The sequence below is a fragment of the Sarcophilus harrisii genome, chromosome 3, assembly GCF_902635505.1.
Source record: "Sarcophilus harrisii chromosome 3, mSarHar1.11, whole genome shotgun sequence".
In the NCBI taxonomy this organism is placed as follows: Eukaryota; Metazoa; Chordata; class Mammalia; order Dasyuromorphia; family Dasyuridae; genus Sarcophilus; species Sarcophilus harrisii.
The window spans coordinates 474,092,261-474,116,515 of record NC_045428.1 but is presented as its reverse complement, the minus strand read 5'-3'; the positions used below and the strand labels follow the sequence as shown (position 1 = coordinate 474,116,515).

The 24,255-nt window shown below is 31.8% G+C and overlaps 1 protein-coding gene across 1 annotated transcript in view; it reads right to left on the bottom strand.

The window, feature by feature from the left end:
- CNTN5 (contactin 5) overlaps positions 1–24,255 on the bottom strand; it is a 1,555,331-nt gene that overhangs the window by 480,744 nt on the left and 1,050,332 nt on the right. The gene's annotated exons all lie outside the window — the stretch shown is intronic.

The window sequence follows — 24,255 nt, the reverse complement described above, 5'->3', positions numbered from 1 at the left end:
TCCAATCTCAAAATACAGTAGTTGAAAACACCTTAGAGTGAAGATTAATTAGGCCTGACTTTAAAACCCTTCTCAAACTATTACTAACTATAAGGAGCACTTTTCCTTTCTACAGCTAGTAATGATCCTGAACAGATCACTTAACTTTCTTGTGCCTCACTTTCCTAATATATAAAATGAGGAGACTAAATTCAGTGACTACTATGGTTCCTTCCAGTTCTAAATCTATGTACCTTTGATTCTGTAAGGAGAACTCCTCCCCGAGTAGGCTATTCTAACAGTATGGTCCAATGGGAAAACCCTAGAGATATAGGTTCTAGTGCTAGTTCTATTAATAATAATATGACCTTGGGCTAGGTATTCATTTTTTGTTTTTCCCATCATATAATATTAGGATAATTTTTAAAAGCTCTAGATTGGGTATTTCAAGTTTCTAGTTCTTGCTCTATTTCAGTAACTAGCAGTAAGTCTGTGAGTTTACTTTCCTCTTTTACATGTCAAGATACTCATGTGAAAAATATGACAATTGTTCTAAATGTTCTCTAAAATCCCTTGCAGCTCTGAATTTTGATTCTGTTTCATAGAGACTTTATGAGATTTTTTAAGAGAATGAAGAATATGGGGAATGGGAGAAAGGGAAGGAAGAAATATGAAGAACATTTTACATAAAAAATGTGCTGAACATAGAGCAACAGTGTAGGACACATATTTTCTCAAGAGAATCATGTGTAAAGGAAGAGAAGCAGTCACAAGAGCTATAAATGCATTATCATAAGAATACTTTTGAAAGTAGTTAGCCAAGATATTATAAAAGAAACAACAAGCTACCTAGAGAAACATATTTTATAGTACCTTACTGAAAAGAAAGATCAAGATAAAGAATGTGTTCCAAGGGGAAAGGCTTAGAGAATGAAGATATTATTAATTAAAACCAAAACAAAAGCAAACAAAAGCAAAAGTAAAAATAAAAACTTTAATACTTTAGTAGACACAGCATTTAAAGTAAGTACTCCCTCTATTAGTACAGATTGGACATACCCATGCTCTTTCATTCTATTTTTTTTTTTTTTAATGTACTCCATCAATATGCTAAAGTGTTCCACTTAGTGTTGTAGAAGTCTTTCTCTGAGTCATTAAATATTATATAGATGCCTGTTATAATACTGAGATGTCTATTTGTTTTCTCTGGATTTTTTCTGCTTATACCTGAGCTTGACTTTATCTTTTATAGTTCTTAGTCTCAAGATATCATTGGCAATATTTTTTATCTACTTATTCTCATCACTTCTCTCTCTGTTGCCTTTTAACTGACCCATTATTCTGATAATGCTTTCTTATGACTTGAAATAATAAACTTCACTAGGAGTCTACTGATATTTTGTAGGGAGTGGCTTGTCATCATTAAAAGTATTGTTTAATTACATACAAAGTCATCCTGTCTAGTCTGCCTTTCCTTTTGGAAATCTGGGCCCAGATTATTGTTCATTTCTAGTGTCTACCTAGATTTACTAATAAATAAGAAGAAAGTATAATCAAGATAATTATTCAAGTACTTGTTTTTTTTTCTGTATAGAAGACTAGGCATAGCTTATTTCAGTAATGAGGGTAATATTCTAAGGCTTGATGCAGTAAGATAAATAAAATAATAAATAAAATAAAAATAAAATCCACAAATAGACTCATCTTGGAAACCTCCATAAATATAGGAAATCTCTTGTATTTGAATTTCACGTATTTTCCATGAAATTGTCAAAACTTTTAGTAATCACAAGTGAATAAAAATGACTGTTACATGCCTTATTTCATGCAGATAAGAGAATAATTAATAATATGATAAAAAGGAAAATATTACAAAAGTTAATGTACAGTTTTCACACTGTGCCTTTCAAAATAATAATAGCATATTTTGTTAAGGTAGATATAACAATAAGCAAATCATTTAAAAGTATAAGTGATTTAAATATTGAAGAAATTAAGGAAAATATTGGCATAAAAAAAGAACAAAATTTCCATACTTCAAGCCATGTTATAAAGTAGAATTCCTTAAAATCACTTGATATTGATTAAAAAGTAGAAAAGTGAATAAATAGGATAGACTAGACAAGGGAGAATCAAAAATCATAAAACTTAATGCAGTGTTCAATAAATCTGAAAACATTAATTACTTAAGAAAGAACTCCCTAATTGGTTAAAAAAAAAAAAACTTTGGGGAAAACAAAGTACAAAGAAAATTTATTCATCTTTTATAAGAAATGAAGCAATTATTGATAGATAGCAAGTAACAAAAATATATAAAGCTAAAAGCCTTTCTTCATTAGACAAATCGTCAAAGAATATGAACAAATAGTTTTCAAAACAAGAATCAATATATTTATAAAAGACAATTCCAAATTACTAACAGTACAAATGCAAATCACAATAGCCACAAACCATATAAATTTGCAAAGATGACATGAGATAAGTCAATGCAAAAGGATTGTGTGACAATAAGCACACTAGTATATTATTAGTGGATTTAAGAATAATACAATAATTTTGAAAACCATTTTGGAGTTATACAGATAAAGTGATTAAAATATCAATATTTTTAGGGGGAGGGAAGACAATTGAAGTTAAGTGACTTGCCCAGGATCACATAGCTAGGAAGTGTTAAGTTATCTGAGGCTAGATTTGAACTTAAGTCCTCCTGATTCCAGGTCTAGTGCTCTATTCACTGTACCATCTAGCTGTCATAATGTCAATACCTTTGACCAAAATATTCTACTACTAGACTTATATACCCTAAGGAGGCCATTAATAAGAAGAAAATCCTAATAACTACTAAAATATTGTCATAATATTTTGTGACATTCATGATAGTGGAGAATCAATAAGTAGATGTCCTTTGATTAATGAATGTAATATAATATTATCATGCTATAAGAAATGATAAATGTTATAAATATAGAGAAGCATGGCAAAATATACACAAAGTGATTCAGGGAGAAGTAAGTAGAGTGAAAAATATATGTGTAATGACTATAACAATGTAAGTAAAATGGAACAAAAAAATGAAAAAAATTAACATTGCAAAATCACAAAGAATAAACTCTAGTCCCTCATCCAAAAAGATATGAAAAGCCATCCCCTACATTCCTTTGCAGAATGAAAGATCTGCCTGTGCAGAACATTTACTATAATGTCATTTTTAATGGACTATTCAGTTTTGCAGAATTTTTTCTTCTTTCTCATTTTTTAATCTTTTAATTCTTTGTTATATAGGATGGAGAAAGGAGAATATAATCTAGTCATTATAAAAGAGATCAATAAATCCATTAAAAAAGAGGATCACTTAATAGTGTTTAATCTCATATATCACAAGAAATTTTCTATTGTTCTAACATATGTTCATGATTTAGCTCAGTCTCAAGACACCATTTTTGCTCCATAAATCAACTGCTATTTTAGAAAAAAATAGCAAAACCCCCCCAAAGTAATATCTTATACTCTCTACATGTTAGTCAATTTTGTAATTCTAAAGATGTTATGTTGTGAAATATTATTTGCCAAAATTTGACCCATCCTTTTCTATTGTTTATCAGGGGAGCTCTGAGTAAATATATACATTATTTTTATATAGGTTTTGTAAATCACATGAGTCAATAATTATGGATATACTTTTAATTGTTTTCCTTGATAATGATACCATTTATGATTTCTCCACCCAATATACAAAGCATTTTGGGAACTCAAAGGTCAGAATCCAAATGTAGTAGTTCTATTTTTATGATAAAGCAAAGAACTGGTTATAAAAAGTCTGATAAATACGTTTAATTTTTCATCTCTTTGTTGTCATTCTTCTGCTTTCATCTTTAAATATTCTTGGAATTTTATGGCTGAATTCTTCCTTGCAAACAAGGTTTTTCAAGGTTCTGGTTAGTGGAGGTGGGGAGGAACAATAGTCTAGAATTGTAATTTTATTGATGTAGGGTGTTCTCAGTGTGGAAAGTTCTATTTCCAATGAAAAAGAACAAATTTCCTGTAATTAATACTCTAAGAGAATTGCCTCTAACTCTGAAATATTAATGATTTGCCCACAGAAACATAGATATCTAACTTGCATGAGAAACAGAATTCTATGTAATTTTTCTTGATTCTAAGGCCAAACTGCTTCTGCTTACTAAGTCATGCTTTCGCTTTTGTTAACAAACACTAAACCTTCCATCTTTCCTCACCATAAAATTTTCAACTAATTTTGAATTTTAAATTGCTCTCATCTTTGGCTGTTTATTTCCCCACCTAGAAAGGAGATCAAATGGTTTCTAGGAGACTGTGTTGACTTCTGGGCTTATTTTGCCTTGTTTCTTGTGGCGACTACATAACCACAAGAAAAGATTTTGCTTTTTTCCCCCCCTTTATCCATTTCTCTTATTTCAATGTCAGTAATTTGTTTGAATAGGCCAGTTTGGAATTGTTATTACATGCCATATCTTGTTTTATTTATCCTTTCTTCTATTTGGTATTGATTTTGATCTTGGCTCCACCAAACTATACTTGATGATACATGGATAGGTGATTTGAAAGAGATTCCAACATTAGCAACCATACATATACCCATTCACTGTGGATTTCTGCCAAGGTTTTTTATCAGTCCCTCTTCTCTTCTCCATCCATACTATTTCTATACTTATCAGCTCAACAAATTCAACTATCATCTCTTTGCTGATGATTTATTTTTAGATCTCTTTGTCTAGCTCTAACTTTTCTTTTTTACCTCTGTTTCTTATCCCCAACTGCCTATTGGATATCTCCAACTGAATATCCCATAGACATTTTAAACTCAACAGGTCAAAACCTAAACTTATTCTATTTTCCCCTCTCCTCTTAATAACATTCTCTTCTTAATAACTTCCTATTACTCTTGTACATACATCCATTGTTCCAGTCACTCAGGCTCTAGATATACCCTCCTTGGACATTTCACTCTCTTTAATCTCCTTTGTTTATATCTTTTTTTCTATCACTAGCCTCCTATTTAATAAAATACACCAAGTCATGGGTGACAGGAAATAGTAAAAAAGAGGGATATTGAAACATTACTATTTACAATCTACCTCAGTACATGTGTAATGCCTATTAAGAGGGGAAGAGAAAGGAGGGAGTGACATGAGTCCTTATAATGGCAGGGGTGGGTAGGCAGAGCTGAGCTCTGTGTGAAGTCCTACCTATTTGTAAAGGACATTATAGTGTCCAGGTCTGTACAATAGCCACATTTTGGATTCAAGCCCCTCTGGGAAGATGTAGTTGCCACGTTCAAATCTATCAGTGAATTGGGCCAGTGAAATGATGTGGATGTGGTCATTATCCTTGCTGTTACTTCCATAACATTTTTTTTATATACTTCCTTAGTTGTAAGATTTGTCCCCCTGCAGCTATTATTTTGTTCATAGTATTTGACTACTCTACTGTATTTTTCTTGAAGACTGTACTTCAGTGTTCTAGAATCATTTTCCTGTTCTTTCTACTATTATACTTCTATATATCAGACAAATCAACAGAATATCTTTGTGTCCATTCATCCTATGGACATATAAAATCAATTAAAATTCAATAAGCATTTATCAAGATCCTATTATTTATGAGTAAGCATGTAGGCGAATTTAACTTTTTTTTTTTTTCCTGAGGCAATTGGGGTTAAGTAACTTGCTCAGGGTCACACAACTAGGAAGTGTTTACCAGATTTGGATTCAGATTCTCCTGACTTCAGGGCTGGTGTTCTATCCACTGCACGGCTTAGCTGCACCCCCCTTTTTACTTTTTAATACTGGACTCAATAATGTATTTGCTATTTTATTCAATAGATGCTTTATCCATTTTGTTATTTTGGATACTATTTCTACTTCCTTAATAAGCAGATTAATACCATGACATTAGAATCCAAGTTGATGGCTTAACAGTGAGAAGAATGTGATAATTTAAAAACAAAACAAGACATTGTAGATTTTTCCTTCTTATTTATATTTTACTGAACTTTTTTTTGCAATAGTTTTATCTACCACTTTCTGTATGTGTGATGTTTAAAAAAAAAATTAGTTTAATTTTTTTAGAGGTTCCCTGTCTTTTTGGCTTCTTTCTTGCTAAGGTAAATGTTTATGGACCAAACTGCTTTTTAGACTCTTGCTGTCTTCTCCTTATGACAAATGATTTACATAATTTAAACTTCTTTATGAAACTATTACGACCTATTCCATAAGTAATTTTTTTCCTATCCATTTCTCATTTTTCATAATTTGCTTTAATATGTCAGACTAGAGCTGTTTTTAACTGTACATATCCATTTTTCCTCTTGTGACTATGTACTAATTTTAATAGAGATCTAACTGTATACCAACTGATTTTGGAACAATTCCTACTTTGGAAATGAGTTATTTCCTGACTGTTTAAAAATAATCATTTTCATTTTGGGTGATATTATTCAGTGTTAGCCATGTCTATTTTCAAATAAAGCATTCTAGATATATAATTACAAGACTTGTAAAAATCTCAAATCTTTGGCTTCTTTAATTTCTTATTACTGATCCATATTTTGCAACATATTTCTCACCACTTTCATGTACTTGCACCTTGGGTTTCAAGTCATTGAGTATCAAAGTCATCAGACATATTAGTATATATGTCAGGCAATGTTTTAAGCAGGAGGAATACAAATAAAAGCAGAAAATCAATTAGTTTTTGCCCTTGAGGATTTTTACATTTCAAAGAGAAAAGATAATACATAAAAGGAAACTGAAAGAGGAAGGGGAAAGATAAGTTAGTATCCATACTATAGAACAGGAAAGTCTATAGAATCAGGATTATCTAAGGAGAAACATTCTATTTGTAATGGAAGTTCTTGGAAGAATCACTATTCAGAGAAAGAGGCCACAGGGATAGAAGGTATTTCCAGTTTGAGAAGCTCAGAGGTGAAGTGAACTTCCAGGATGAAGGGATTTCTGTGGCATTCAGAGTAGTAATAGTCTGGAAAGTCAGGAGTACAATCTAGAAAGGAATGAAGACATGGCTATCCCAGACCTTCTCTTTAAAATGGAAGTTCTTGGAAGGGTGGTTGACTTAAATTGGATGATGTTATGGAATTCTATGTTAGATAGAGATCTCTATCTCATAGAGATTATTTCATTGAGATAATCAAATGTTCTATGCAATCATTTTCTTGCTATTCCCCAGAATATGAGAAAACTAAGTTTTAAACTCTTTTACTTTCTTTCTAAATAGGACCTACTTCCATTTGAGCAACATATTGTTTTTCTGGGTTTCATTTATAGCAATATAATGTAAAAGAAAGAAGGAGACTCCAGAAAAATATTAAGAATACAAACCTGAGACAATGGAGAGAACCCAGCATTTTGGCTGAAACAGGGGTGTTTTAAAGAGCAGAATATTTAGGAGGAAAGAATAAACTAAATTTTAGATATATTGTTTAAGATATATCTAGGATCTATATAATCATGCTTAATAGTTTTGGAAACAACTATATAGAGACAATAGTAAAACCCAGAAAAGCTGATAAGATTACCATGAGAATAGAGAGGAAGCAAAGAAAAGGATGTAGGACAGAACTTTGGGAAATGCCTAAAGCTAGGAGGTATGCATAGATGATAAGCCAGAAAAGGAAAATGAGAAATGGTGAGACAGGTAAGTTATGTCTGAGTAATGTTAGAAAATCCAGACATGATTTTTTTTTTTTTTACTCTTATATGAACATGCTGCCTTCTATTTCTCATTCTGCTTGACTTGATTCAGCTAATTAGATGATACTTATAAACCAAGCACACGCAGATCAAAATGCCATTCTTGGTATTTAGTAATATCTAGGCTTCTGGTTCTCTCTTATGAATGTAACTAGACAGAAATTAACTGAAATGAAAGCTATGGTGTGACAAGAATGGTATGCAGCATCTCTTAAATATGGCACTGATGCTGAAACATAACTCTGAACAAAACTATCCCTCCCACAAATCACAATAATGATCTCAAATCCAATGCTAGTAGCTTTTGAATTCCTACAGTGGGGATTTGTGATTTAGTTTACACCCAGCAGTTATCATTAGAAAACTTCTTATTTCATTTTCTTTTCTTTTTTTTTTTAAATAAAAAAGATTTTGTAATCTGCAGGTGCTACTTGAGGAGACAGTTTTTCATCATGACTTAAGACCCTTTTGACTTAATGAATGTGATTAGAATGAAAATGACGAAGCTGTCATTCACAAGTATGACAATGAATTAAAAAAAAAAAACAGAACCAACATAATAATATAGACTCCTTCCTTACCAAGGAAACCATGTAAAAATCCTGCATAAATAGCAAACAGCAGATCTATAAATCATGGCTTAAGTACCAAAACACCTTCCCTGTCCTGGCTGTAATTTAAAAACAGTCAAAGCCAAAACTACTGTTTTTATAATAGTTATAATTCAAATGTTGAAACAAGTAAGCTGCTTGTATCATATGGCTCTTTTTCATAGTATCTATGTGCAGTCAATCTACTATATGTCTTCTGGCAACCTTTGTTGCCAAACAGTTTTGAAAACAAAAAAAGAAACATATTCATGGTCTGCACCATTTCTAAAACATCCAAAATGTTCATAGCCCTGTAATTAATATATCTGAATTTCAGACATATCACAGATCTCTACTAAATAATTACTTCAAATTGTAATTAAAACAAGCTTGCCAGTTCCTAAAGCCAATTAATATCTTCTTAGTTGGTATTAGTTTCCACTGAATAGCTCCTAATGAAGCATGCCAATTTGTGTAGGTGTACTTGTTAACTTCTACCTCAGAGACTCATCTTCATTTTCACAGGTCTCTTTTCACTGTTCCTCTCCCCAAGTCTGAAAGTATTTCCTAAGTTTCTCAGAGGAAGCTGTTTCTTTTACTTTTTTCTCTTTGGAATCTGAATCTGTGAATTCTTTGGTGTGGAGAATTCTCTAAATGGAGTCTCTCTCTCTCTTTTTACTTTTGAACTTGCAGAGCTCAGTAACTCCTGTTTAATTTATAGTTTGACAACAGGGCACTGAAAGGAGAAATAAGTCAAAACACATTTATTAAGCACCTATGTGTCAAGTCCTGTTCTAAGGACCAGGAATACAAAGAAAGGGATGGAAACAATACATGTTCTCCAGGAGTTCACAATCCATTAGGAGAGTTACAATAAAAAGCACTATATTCAAACAAGACACACATACAGGATGAATTGGAGACTATCTCACAGGGAAGGCATTAAAATTAAGGAAGCCACTTCTTTCAGAAGAGAATTTTAGCTGAGGCTAGGAGGAAATCATAGAAGTCAGAAACAGAGGAGAGGAGAAAAAGAGTTCTAGATATGGAAGAGAGTCAAATAAAATTCCCAGTCAGGAAAAATTCCTGATTTAGTTAAATTCATATTTAATGTATTAAAAGCAGAATTTAACACCATGATCTTTCCAAATCTGTGGTCAATCTTCCACCTACTTTGCACACTATTATCATTATAATTATCACAATTATTATATAATATGTATTATTAAACCATTATAAAAGCATATATGATTAAAAAAATTATATCACTCTACCACAAAAAAAATTAGTGATTACTGTTATATAGTTATTTGTAAGTTCAAAACTCTTCATGTATACTATCACATTTGGCCTCCCTAACACTGTGAAGAAGGTATAATTATTATTCCTATCTTATGGTGGAAGAAACTAAGACAAAGAAGTTAGATAAACTTTCTAGGGTCATGTGGCTGGTGTCTGAGGCAGTAGTTGAATTCAGGTCTTCTTAATTTTAACTCTATCACTTGATACAAAATTATTGGTCATATCCAAATTAATATTTTAGATTTCTTATTATAAATTTTTAAGTTCTATTATATCACAAGATAAATAAAACTTATTTTTTATACCACAATTAGTAACAAGGACAAAGATTCTTAGCTCATTAAAACTTTATGTGTACACAGGAATAGTAAAGAACACTTAAAAAGATCAAAGACAGCTAATATTATTTGCAGGGTATTTTGACTTTGGATCTCACTGATATTAAATTAAAAAATGTTATTTTGAAGGATAGAATAAGCTATTTAAATCTAACTCATCAGAAGTGCTTCTGTTATCCTGATATAATAACCGAAGTCCCTGGATTCTCTCAGGTACTAAATGGTGAAAACAAAAATTCTCTTTCTCTAGGTGATTTGTTGTCTCATTGTAATGGCAAATGTCTATAACATAGTATACCTTTCCTTTTAAACTATTCTATAACAATTTTTTTTTCATCAAATAGACCATTAAATTAAAAAAAAAAAACCCTCTGGCTTTATTAGAATGATCATTAGAAAGGCATGTAGCAAACTTGGCCTAAATATTTTCCTGATTCTGCTCACTTTACTCAGCATCAGTTCATATAAGTCTTTCCAGGTTCTTCTGAAATCAAACTCTTCATCATTTATTATAGAATAATAATATTACATTACTTTCATGTAACACAACCTAGCCATTTCCCAGTTGAAGGGCACCCACTCATTTTCCAATTCTACAAATATTTTTGCCTGCATGGGTTTATTTTTTTCCCCTCTTGTATGATCTCTTTGGGATACAGACCCAATAGTGGCACTGTTGGATCAAAGGATATGCATGATTTTTATAATTTTGGGGCATAGTTTCATAGTTCTCTTTATAATGGTTAAATCAGTTCACAACTCCACCAACAATGCATTACTGTTCCAGTTTTCTCATATCCTCTTCAACATTTATCATCATATTTTCCTATCATTTTAGTCAATCTTTCTGATATGTGTAAAGTGGTACCTCGCAGTGAACATATCCTTTTTAAAGCATATTCTTCACTGTAAACCCAAGATAATTTTAGCCCTCAGTACATGCCCAAAGCATTACCACTATTCTTACTTTACTTTCTTATCTTGCCTATTTTAAAACTATACTTAATCACTTTAATGTTATATCATAGCCTTTGAATTCCCTACCTATTTTCCTTATTGCTTTTAATGACTTTCCAAATTCCAAAACAAACTCCATGATCACCTCTGCTTCTATTTATATTCTATTGGAAGTGGTGGAAGAAGTAAAATAATTGAGCTATGTCTACCATATACTTAAATTATCTAAAATCAATCTGACTCTTACTGTAGGAAAGCAATCCTTGAGTTCATAACTGTTGTTCTAAAGGTTTTCTATTTTTCTCATGCCTCCCACACAACTCTCTCCCACATTTTTAACACAGATAGTCAATTCATATGGTAATGATAAAAAAAATGGCCATTTAGGTTCCAGTGTTGAGCCATTAAAAGGAGACAGATAACCACTTAGACAGAGAAAACAATCTTTGTTGCCACCATTTAGTGTCTGAGAGAGTCTAGGGGCTTTGATCATGCCAGGATGACAGAAGAACTTCTGATGAGTTAGATTTAAATAGTTTATTCTATCCTTCAAAATAACAATCTTAATTTAATATCAGCGAGATCTAAAGTAAATACCCTTCAAATAATATTAGCTGTCTTTGATCTTTTTAAGTGTACTTCACTGTTCCTGTGTACACAATTTTTAGTGAGCTAAGAATCTCTGTCTTTGCTGCTAACTGTTGTTTGGAGGAACAAATCTTATTTATCTTGGGATATAATAGGATTTAAACATTTTTAAGAAAAGAAATCTGGAATAGCAAGTTAGATATGACCAATAATTTTGTATCATTAGAATCAGGAAGATTTGAGTTCAACACACTAGCTACATGACCCTGGAAAGGTCATCTAATCTCTCTTACAAAAGAAAACGAGTAAGAAACAGAAGAGAAACTTGACCACAGAAAGCTAATATGGTGACAAAGCAGATCAAAACACAAACTCAGATGTGAACAGAATGTCCACAGAAGAAATCTCAAAGAGTGATATAAATTGGTCTCAAGCTCAAAGAGGCTTCTTGTAAATGCTCATAAAAGATTTCAAAAGGCAAATAAGAGAGATAGAAGACAAAATGAGAAAAGAAATGAGAGGTATGCATAAAAGAGTCAACAGTTTGACAAAGGAAGGAAAAAAAATATCTGAAGAAAGCAACTCCTAAAATAATTTAATAAACTAAATGGAAAAAAGAGATTCAAAAGATAACTGAAAAAATCACACATTAAAAACTAGAACAGGGAAAAATGGAAAGTAATGAATTTGTGAGAACAGAAAGAAATGAACAAACTAAAAAGAATGAAAAAATGGAAGAAAATGTGAAATATCTCATTGGAAAAATAGCCAACCTAAAAAATACATCCAGAAGAGACAATTTAAAAATCATTGGCCTACCCAAAGGCCATGACTTAAAGAAAAAAAAAAAAAAAGCCTGGATAGCATTCTATAAGAGATCATTAAAGAAAAGTGCCCCAATATTCTAGAAACAGAAAGGAAAATACTAATTGAAAGAATCCTCTGGAAAGAGATCCCACAAGAAAGACCTCAAGGAACATGGTTGCAAAACTCCAAAAGTATAATCTCAAGAAAACAATATTGCAAGCTGCCAGGCAAAAACAATTCAAATATCAAGGAGCAATAAGCACTTTCTGAAGCTTGATCTCATCAGCTTTGGCTTTAAGGGAACAATTTAATCATTAAGAAATTTATGTAACCCTGTAAAGAAATAGGAGGAGAAGAGTAAAAGAAAAGGGACAGACAGGATAGAAAAGAGGGTGAAAATACTAGAGAAAAAGGTAAGAGAAGAGGGGGAAGAGTTGATAGAAGATAAGGTAGTTAGTGGGGTGCATTAAAAAAAACCACAGGACTAAGGACGGGATGGAGGGAGGGAACAAAAATATATGCAAGAGAAAATAGTCTAAAGGGAAATACAGAGCTGGTAATCATAACTGTTAATGTGAATGGGATGAACTCACCCAGAAAAACAAAGGAAATAGTAGAGTGGATTAAAAAACAGAATCCTATAATGTATTGTTTACAAGAAACACATTTGACAAAGAGTGACACATACAGAGTAAAGTTAAAAGATTAGAATTCAATTTGTTATGCTTCAGCTGAAGTAAAAAAAAAAAAAAAAAGCAAGGGTAGCAATTATGATCTCAGGTAAAGCAAAAGTCCAAATAGATCTCATTAAAAGAGATAAGGAGAGAAAGTACACCTTGATAAAGAGTACTGTAAATAATAAAGTAGTAATGATCCTAAATGTGTATACACCAAGTGGTAGAGCATCCAAATTGCTAAAGAACATTTTAAGCTAGTTACAGGAAGAAATGAACAAGAAAACTGTTCTAGTGGGCAACTTCAACCTTCTCCTCTAAGAATCAGACAAATCTAACCACAAATTAAACAAGAAAGAAACTAGGGCAATTAATAGGATCCTAGAAAATGTAGATATGATAGACCTCTGGAAAAAAAATTGAATAGGGACAAAAAGGAATACACCTTTTTCTTGGCAGTACATGGCATCTACTCAAAAATTGATCATGTATTAGAGCATAAAAATGTCACAATCAAATGCAAAAAGGAAAAAATGGTAAATGCTTCTTTTTCAGACAACAATGCAATAAAAATTATATTCAATAAAGGTCCAGGGAAAGATGGACTAAAAACCAACTGGAAATTAAATAATCTAATTCTAAAAAATGAGTGGGTCAAACAGGAAATCACAGAAACAATCCACAATGTCATCCAAGAAAATGACAATAGTGAGATAACATACAAAACCTATGGGATTCACCCAAAGCAGTGCTAGAGGAAATTGTATATCTCTAAATAGTTACCTAAATAAAATAGAGAAGATCAATGAATTAGGCACGCAACTAAAAAAGCAAGAAAAAGAACAAATTTACAACCCCTAATTAAATATCAAATTAGAAATTTTGAAATGCAAAAGAGAGATTAATAAAATAGAGACTAAGCAAATTATTGAACTAATAAAGAAAACTAAGAATTGGCTTTATAAGGAAACAAACAAAATAGATAAACCTTTGGTTAATTTGATCAGAAAAAAGGAAAGAAAAAACCCCTAAATACCAGCATCAACAATGAAGGGGTGAATTTACCAACAATGAAAAAGAAATTAAAGCAATAAGTAGGAACTATTTTGCCCTTCTTTGGCAACAAATCTGGCAATCTAACTTAAATGGGTGAATACTTATAGAAATATAAATTGCCTCAGGTTAACAAAAGAGAAAGTAAAACAAATAGTCCCATTTTAGAAAAAAGAAATTGAACAAATCATTAATGAACTTTCTAAGAAAAAAATCTCTAAGGCAAGAGGATCCCCAAGTGAATTCTACCAAACATTTAAAGAACAATTACTTTCAATACTATGTAAACTAGTTGGAAAATTAGGTAAAGGAATATTGCCAAATTCCTTTTATGGCACAAATATGGCACTGATACCTAAACCAAGAAAAGCCAAAATAGAGAAAGAAAATTACCCAACCAGTCTCCCTAATATACTGATGCAAAAAATTTAAATAAAATATCAGCACGGAGATTATAGCAACTAATCAGCAGGATAATATACTATGATCAAGTGAGATTTATACCAGAAATGGAAGGCTGGTTCAATATCAGGAAAATCACTACCATAATCAACCATATCAATAACAAAACCACCAGAAATCATATGAAAATCCCAATAGATGCAGGAAAAAAATGTTTGACAAAAGATAGCACTCATTCCTCTTAAAATTACTAGAGAACATAGGGATAAAGGGAGCTTTCCTTCAAATAATTAGTATCTATCTAACATATAGCAAACACTATTTGTAATGGAGAGAAGCTGGATGCATTCCCAATAAGATGAGTGGTGAAAAAAGAATGCCCATTACCACCACTATTATTTAACTAGTTTAACACTAATGTACTAGAAATGCTGGCTTTAGCAATAAGAAAAGAAAATGAAATTAAAGGAATTAGAATAGGCAATGAAGGGAAAAAAAACCTATCACTCTTTGCAGATGATATGATGATATACTTAGAGAATTCTAGAAAACCATCCAAAAATCTACTGGAAATAATTCACAGTTTTAGTAAAGTTGCAGGATATAAAATAAACTCATACGAATCATCAACATTTATGTATTTATTTATTTATTACTGACAAAGCCCATTAGCAAGACATAGAAAGGTAAATACCTTTAAAAAAAGACAAAATAAAATACTTGGGGATCTACCTGCGAAGACAAATCCAAACTATCTGAACATAATTATAAAACTTTTCTCACATAAAGAAAGTCAGATCTAAGCAATTGGAAAAGTATCAATTGCTCATAGGTAGGTCAAGCTAATATAATCAAAATAACAATTCTGCCTAAATTGCTCCAAAATCTATTGGATTGCCATACCAATCAAACTGCCAAAACATTATTTTACAGAACTAGAAAAAATAATAAGAAATTATTGGGAGAATAATTCTGGAATTATCTGGAAGAACAAAAGGTCAAGAATATCAAGGGAATTAATGAAAAGAAAATACAAAGGATAGTGGCTTAGCAGTACCACACCTAAAAGTATATTATAAAGCAGCAGTAATCAAAACCAACTGGAACTGGCTAAGAAACAGAGTGATAAATCATTGAAATAGATAAAATACACACGACATAATCATTAAGACCTATAGTAATCTAGTATTTAATAAGCCCCCAACTATAGCTTCTGGAATAAGAACTCAGTATTTGACAAAAATTACTGGGAAAACTAGAAAATAAGAAAATAATATATCAGAAATGCTGTATAAACTTACATCTCACACCCCATACCAGAATAAGATCAAATTGGATACATGATTTAGACATAAAGGAACATACTAAACAAATCAGGAGAACAAAGGGCAATTCATCTCTCTGATCTTTGGAGAAGTGAAGAATTTATGACCAAAGAAGAAGTAAAGAACTTTATGAATGGCAAAATGGACAACTTTGAGTACATTAAATTAAAAAGGTTTTGCACAAACAAAACTATCAGAAACAAGATTAAAAGGAAAGTACAAAGCTGAGGAAAAATCTTTACAGCTAATATTTCCAATAAAGGTCTCATTTCTAAAATATCTAAAGAATTGTGTCAAATTTCAAGAATACAAGTTATTCCCCAATTGATAAGTGGTCAAAAGGTATGAACAGACAATTTTCAGATGATGAAATTAAAACCTTTTATATTTACATGAAAAAAATGCTCTAAATCACTGTTGATTAGAGAAATGCAAATTAAAACAACTTTGAGGTACAACTTCACACTTCTCAGATTTGCTAAGATGACAGGAAAGATATTGATAAATATTGGAGGGGATGTGGGAAAACTGGTTCATTAATGTATTGTTGGTAGAGTTGTGATATGATCTGGAGAGCAATCTGACACTGTGCCTAAAGTGCTATAAAATTGTAGACTTTTTCACCTAGCACTGCTATCCCAATGAAATCATAAAGGAAGGAAAATAACTCACATGCGTAAAAATGTTTGTAGCATCTCGTTTTGTGGTAGAAAAAAATTGGGAAAAAGACTGGATGTCCATCAATTGGGAAATAGTTGAACAAACTATAGTGCATGAAGGTAATGGAATATTATTGCTCTATAAAAAATGATGAACAAGCTGATTATACAAATATCTGGAAGGATTTCAATAGCTTATGTTCAGCAAAACAAGCAGAACCAGGAATACATTGTACAAAATAACAAGCAAGAATGTGTGATGATCAACTATAAAAGGCTTGGTTCTTCTCAGTAGTTCAGTGACCAATAGACTTTAGACAGAAAATGCTATCTGCATCCAGAAAAAGAACTAAGGAGACTGAATGTCAATCGACACATGCTATGTTCACTTATTTTTTCTGTTTTTTTTAAATACATCTCTCATGCTTTTTTCCTTTTTGCTCTGATTTTTCTCTCCCAACATGATTCATAAAGCAATGTGTATTAAAAATAAAGTTACTATAATAAAAAAGAATGTTATTTATTCTGTAGCAAAAAAAATTGATGAAATAAATATATAGGATAAGAAATATACACACAAATGGTCATTTATTATGAGCTCTTTTTTTTTTCTGCTATTAGATATTTCAAAATCACTTAAAATCACCTACATCCCAGTCTCTCTTCTTTTAGTCCCTAGTGATCATCTTCCCTCCTTTAGACTCGAATGATATCCCTTCTCCTCACCAGATCCAACCTGCCTCCATGTACCAGATTCTATCCCTTTCTTTATCATCCAGTAGAATGCTCCCTCCCCTGTAATCATAGCATTTTCCATTCCTCCTCATTTTCAACTTTTCTACTAGCTCCTTTGCCTAATCCCTTGTCATTGTTTCTAGTTTGTCTAGTTTGATTCTTGATTTTGGCCTAGTTTACTGGCCTCAATAGAAGGATATGTTTCCTATTTCCTCCTACTAAGGCAAAGAGAATCAGAAAACTTCCCAAGATTTTGGGAAGTCATACTCTTACCCTGAATTCTGTGAAATTATATAATATATCATTTTGTACACACACACATGCATGTGTGTATATGTGTGTGTGTTGTGTTTTTGTGAAAACTATCGCAAAAGTCTGGGGCTGAAATGATTGAAGAATAAGAAAAGCAAAGGGGAAGAATAATCAGAGCAAGGAGACATAATTCTGTATATTGTACATAAAATTACTAATTCCTTATAACATTCTCTTTCCATTATTTATTTGTTAATGCATGATTCAGAAGTTAAACGAGATGCTTTAAGTACTCCTGGATAGTTTTAAGTAGAATTAAGGAACCCATATATGTGTTTGTGCACCTTTCTTTCTTCTAACAGAATTTCTAAGGTATCAAAGGAAAGAATAGAGAGACTTTCCTTGTTATTTGTTCATTCTGCCCAGACTACCAGAAAGGATCATCTTATCTTAGACCTATGTTTCTCAAGATCTTTCATATGAAGACTACTACTTCTAAATGTCTTGTGACATTTTCTAATTTTCTTTGCCTTACTATTTGTGTAATTTACCTTCTTATTGCGCATAATAATGTAGTTCTTGTATTTATATTTAAAATTTAAAAATCTTTGGCTATTTAACCAAAGTCTGTCCATGGTATCAGCCATTTTCACAACTCTAGTCTGCTGGGTTTTATCTTTTTCCTTCTCTTCCTTTGAAACCTCAGTTGTTTTTATTAATGGAAGAAAATGAACTTGTACAGTACAAGAGAGAAAACATTGCATCCATGGCATATGTATCATGTAAAATGTATACGTGATGCTTAGTAAAGAGAAAAAATGGTGTATAACTCATAAAATTATTCATAAGCAATACAGATTCAGGCTGCACTAACTCCATTAAGATGTGTTGCCACAAAATACCACTCTTCAAATTAATTAAATGGAAGATGAGAATTTTTATAAGTAAACTTGAAAGCTCTGACGGTTAATGCTGAAACAAGTTCACATTTTATTAACATACCAATGGCACATTTTATTTACAAAGCAAAAGATCAAGATACATGAATCAAATGGGATTAGGAAGTACTTATTAAGTAGAGAAGATTAAAATTTGTGATGCAAATATGGAATTTTTCTAAATTATAAATGTTTTAATGAATAGCACAAAATACAAATATTTAAGCAGATAGATGGTAGAGTTAGTTAGGACTTAGAGTTAGGAAGTTATTGGTATTCAGTTATTCCTTGATGTTAGTCTTTATGGTCCCATGGACCATAATGTTTTGAGTCTTCCACTATCTCTTGAAATCTGTTTAAGTTCATATTAATTGTTTCCATGACACTATTTATCCATCTCATCCTCTACTCTCCCTTTTACCTTTTGTCTTCAATCTTTTCCAATATCAGGGTCTTTTCCAATGATGATGATGATGATAAAGATGACAATCATGATGTTTTAGACTTCTCTCGCCTTATTTTTAGCAATAGGTAAAATCTATATGTAAAACATGTAGTGATGGGCCCACTTGAATATTAGTGTAATTCTCAAAGAATAAATGGGTATGTAAGTGTCAGGTATGTGATACAGGGACACACTGATGCTGGAGTCAAGAGGACCTGAATTCAAATCCTGTCTTCAAACATTTGACATTTGCTAGCTTTGAGCTAGTAACTCTGAGCAAGACATTCAACACTTACAAAAAGGCAGGGAGTGTCATGTTAAATCTGTAAAATATTAATGAATCAAAGAATATGACTTGAAAGAAATATTTAGGGTCAATCAAATGAAATCTACACATGAACAGCATTTATTTCTGCCCATTTAGTCGAGTCATTAGGGCCTCAGTTTTTTTATCAGCAAAATGAAAGTGCTTATCTAGGACATCTTTAAGAATTCTTTTAGTTTGGACATTTTCAGATTTGAAGATTCTTCTCTATATAATTTGACATATGGTTATCCAGCTTTTGATTCAAGACCTACAAGGATAGGAAACTCTATCTCCTCAGATAGCTGATGAGATAGTTCTAATTTTATTGCAGTTTTCCATTATATCAAGCCAAAATCATCCTGTGCAACAAACATTTCCAAATTGTCTTCTTTAGGATAAAAAAGGAGTACCCAATAGAAAATGTAAAATATATTTTTAAATGGCCAAATAGAAAATTACTTTAAGTATTAGTAAGACAATAAAACTTATTAGCAAATACTTGTAAGACCTTCAACCTTCTTAGTATTCAAATTTGATAAATTAGAAAAGCTGAGAGAAGCAGCAGAATTTGCCCTTATTTGGAAAGAGTTGTTTGTTTTGCCTATCTGAAGCCAAAACAAACAGACTGACCTTGCATTTTTTTCTCCTCCTTTGGGCAGAGTTCATTCTTCTACTACAGACAGACTTGCTTGTCAGCAAATGAGTCTACAGAAAATTAGGGCATGCTTCATATATTTAAATCTTAGATTTATTTGGACCATTATGAAATCCATCTATTTATGTTACTGAAGAATGTTACAGTTGGTAGGGATAAAGCTGTCCTTTTAACATTTAAGAAAAGAGAAAATAACACAGTTACTCAGTAAGGTTCAATTTCTTTAAAAAGGAAGGGAAAATTAATAAAATTTTGGAAAGTATTCTACTCAATGAACCTTTCAATTCATTCGGTTAAAAACATCTATGATGCCCTGGCATCTAATTATCACTCCTACAATTCGTTTTTTCCTAGGAGTGCAAAGTAATTTACATAGTTAACTTACTGTGACAGTGATAATCATCATTATTTCCTTTGAACAGGCAAAAAGAAACTGAGGCACATCTAAATTAAGCACTTTGGCTGCCATTTCACAGTGGGTGAGGAAGGAATAGGATTTACTATCCAAGAATTATAACACTGGTAAAATCCTCCTCTTAGTTCACTTGACATAAATTGCTTTGAAACAGGAGAAAGTAGGAAAACAAAGCACAAAGTCTTCTTGTAGGATTGCTATTAGCCTAAGAAAAAGATTAGTGGGTTTTCTGTAGTCAGATGACTTTGGATTTCAACTTTACTATATACTTCTACACACACACACACATACAGTTGGTTTATTAAAAGTTATGTTGATTCACTATCCCATTGTTCTCAGTCCTAATTGTCAATCAGCAGTGTTAGAGGAAGCATCATCTTGTCCCCTGATATTGGTGACACAGCCATGTCATCTCCTAACTGGGACTTTTTAATTCCTTCCTGCAAATTGTCAGGTTTTTGCTATCTTGGGGAGAAACTGAGATGCGATGTCCCAACTTCTTTTGCTGTCTTTTGCCATCTGAATTGTCTTAAAACTTACATATAAAACATGACCATACCTTGAAAGCATTGTTGATCTTCAGTGATCATGTCATCATGTTGCTACCTTGATATATTTATGATCAACTCCTTTTAATTCTTTTTGTCCTAAGTTTTGTCTTGGTAATCAGGATGAAAAACCCAAAGGAAGAATTTTCAACCAACAAATTGGTTGGTTGAATATTGTCATTCATTCTTAAAGAGGACAAAAATGGCATCACTATTTTTATATAAAGATATATACATATATATGTGTACATATATAAGTATAAATATTATTATGTATATATGTATTTTACATTCTTGTGTGTGTGTACAAGTTACTTTTACTTTCTGTACTCTTTGTTCAGAAGTCTAAACTGAGAGTTGGACTAAATGACCTTAGAAATCCCTTTCCAATTGAAATTTATGAAAAGAAATAGTAATTTTATTATTTATGCATTCAGAATACTTTTTCCTCATTAAGCTCTTTTGACTATGAGAATAGCTACTATAAAGCCAGGAAAGGGATCTCTTTCAGGAAGAAGTGAATTCAAATCCTATCTAACTGTATGATCCCAGGCAAGTTACATTTCTTTGTCTTAATTTCTTCACTATAAAAGGAGACTCAGGATGTCCCTACCTCTCAGGATGTTGTAATGATCCAATGAGGTAACATATATATAGTGCTTTGCAAATTTTAAAATGCTATGTAGCTACTAGTTGTTATTTTATTGCATAGTTTGAACGGGGGGGGGGGGGGGGGAAGGGGGAATCTCCATCCATAGAGTTTCATGAAATTCCCAACAATCCACATGTTGAAATTGACCGCTACTTAATATCTAACATGATTGCATAAGGTTTTTGTAGCTCATGCACAACACATTTCTAGCAGTATTTTTTTTTTCTTGTTGGTAGTAAAAGAAACAAAGTCATCAGAGGAAGGGAAAATGCACAATTACAAGAATGCAAATTCAAAAAAGAGTAACAAAATTAAATGCTGCATAATAACAACAAACATAGTTTGCAAGAAGAGGTGAAAAATGTATCCCTCTTTCTTTCTTGCAAAGGTACAAAACAAATGATGCAAAATAATATACTATCAGATTTAGTTTACATTTTGGTCACTTGGTCTGGTTTTTGTTTAATCTTTCTTACAGATTATAGCTTTGTAGGTATGGGGAAGTAAAAAAATAACTGGAAATGAAGTTTAACTAAAATCAAGAATAATCAATATATTAAAAAAAATAAATTGAGCTTCCAACTAAACTTAGATGATTTGCTGTATGCTTCTAAAAGAAGATATAACTCTATATAGGTATAGAGTATAATGCGTGAAATTGCATACAAAATTTATTGAGTTGGTTCAAAGATTTGTTGAGGAAGGATTGATAAGGTTCCAAAAAATCTTCAGGAGGGGCACATGATAAAGAATGCTGAAGATATCTGGGGGAAATCAGATTAACTTGCCCCTGATTTCTGGATTGCTTTTCTAAAGACTGCCACAACTGGTCCTCCAGGTAGGTGTGAGACCACTCTCTGTTTTAGGTGTGATTTTATCTTGCTACCAGCAAAGAATTTATTCATGTTTATATGTACTCTGGTGTATTCTAATCTGCATAACATATCTGTGTGTGTGTGTGTGTGTGTGTGTGTGTGCGCCCGTGCGTATATGCTTTTGTTTGAACAATTGGGTTTACTCACCATTTGCCATTTGTGATAGTCTTTTATATAACCAGGATTTGGAGGGTAGGAACTCATTTGCTGAGGGTAAACTGTGGGTGACCCTTCCCTTAAGAGCAATGAGGCTTTCTTTCTGAACCAGAGTCATACCTCTGTAATACTAATATTTGAGAAGACAAATTGATGTTATTCTAGCTTGATATCTTCTCAGATGTAAGCTACAAAAGGAAAAAAGTGTCCTACCCTTGTCCTTTTATATTTTTCTCAAGATAGAAATGATTGTGTTCCTTGAGTAGGAGTAGACTAGATTCCAGAAATATTTATCTATGCCATAGTCACATATTTGGGCAATCTATGAGACATACCTATTTTAGATGAGACATATAAATCTTTCATTAAGAAAAAACAAAAACAAAAAATAAAGGCTATATATTGCATTTTTCCAATTTGATTCAATTTATTACAAGAATAATCATAATGTACAAAGACATCATTTTGGAGATAAAAAATGAAAAATAACATAGTTCTCACCTTTAAAGATTTACAATCAACTGTGTGTGGGTATGTGAGACAAAAGGTACAAAGATAAAAGAATCTCAGCAGTCTAAAAGATAATACAGCAAAGTATAAATTACTGTGAATGATGAATCCTGTGAAAGTGGTCATTTATACTATTTTATAGGGATAAGTAGTTGTAGTCCAATAGGAAAATAAAAGGACCACTTTTTGGGATTCATTATTTATACTAATAGGAACCAAGCTTCATAGAAATAATAATCTAGGAAATTTGAGGATAGAAAGAATACAAATATTTCTGTCTCCACATGTATTCATATTTTGAGGGGGAATAAGTAAAAATCATACACACACACACACATACGCACATACACACACACACACATTCAAAAGTTGGAGAAGCTAATGAATAATAATCCATCCATCACCCAGTCTAAGATGTGATCATTTCATTCTTCATGAACTTTGATCCCTTAGTACAGACTTTAGTATTATACTCTGGGGCTCTGAAGCACCATGACAATTAAACGATGTCTGGGTCATGACTGTCACTTTGAAAATCACTGTTCTTTATCATAGTTGCTTCACTGAAAGCCAAGAATCATTCATTTTACTGTACTGATCAATGCCTATGAATGATGTCCATACTTAGAAAAAGAAAGAGCAATCTTAAGCTTTCCCAGAGATTCCACCATCAGAGAGGTGAAGGGGTGGGACTTTTTTTTTTTTTTTTTTTGCTATTTGTTTTCTTTCCACACATAACACTTTAATTTTTTGCATTGCCCCCAGAATAAAACTCTAGTCTATTGGACTTATGTGTGTGGTATAAGAGGTTTTTCATTTAGTTTTTTAAAAATTAATATTATTGGTCACTGCTACTTTTGTTTTATGCATTTTAATTAAATTTCATTGTTTTCTTTGGACTAAGAATATACATTTATAAATCAAGAACATAAAAGTTTTGTTGGGAATAAAAAAAGGATTCATATAAATGTGCTGCTTTTAGTAATAAGGCACACCCATGTTGAAAACTAAGAAAAATTATAATTCCAAAATATTTTTCCCCACAATCTGTCAGTTCCTCAGTAACTTCTATTTGCTTAAAGCACAGAATGTAGACTAAAGGTGGGTGGAAGTTTGGTACATATTCTCATCATTGAATTATTGCCTAGCAAATCATTTTTTCATGTAAACATGGAAAATCATTTTAATATGAAAGTTAAAAATATTGTTATTCCAGTTAATATTATTTCTTTTGTCTATTTCCAACCTTTTTTTTTTTTTTTTTTTTTTTGACACTTGCCCAAACTATATGTATACTAACAATTCATGAGCCTAATAAAATTATGGATCAGCATGAAACCTTTGT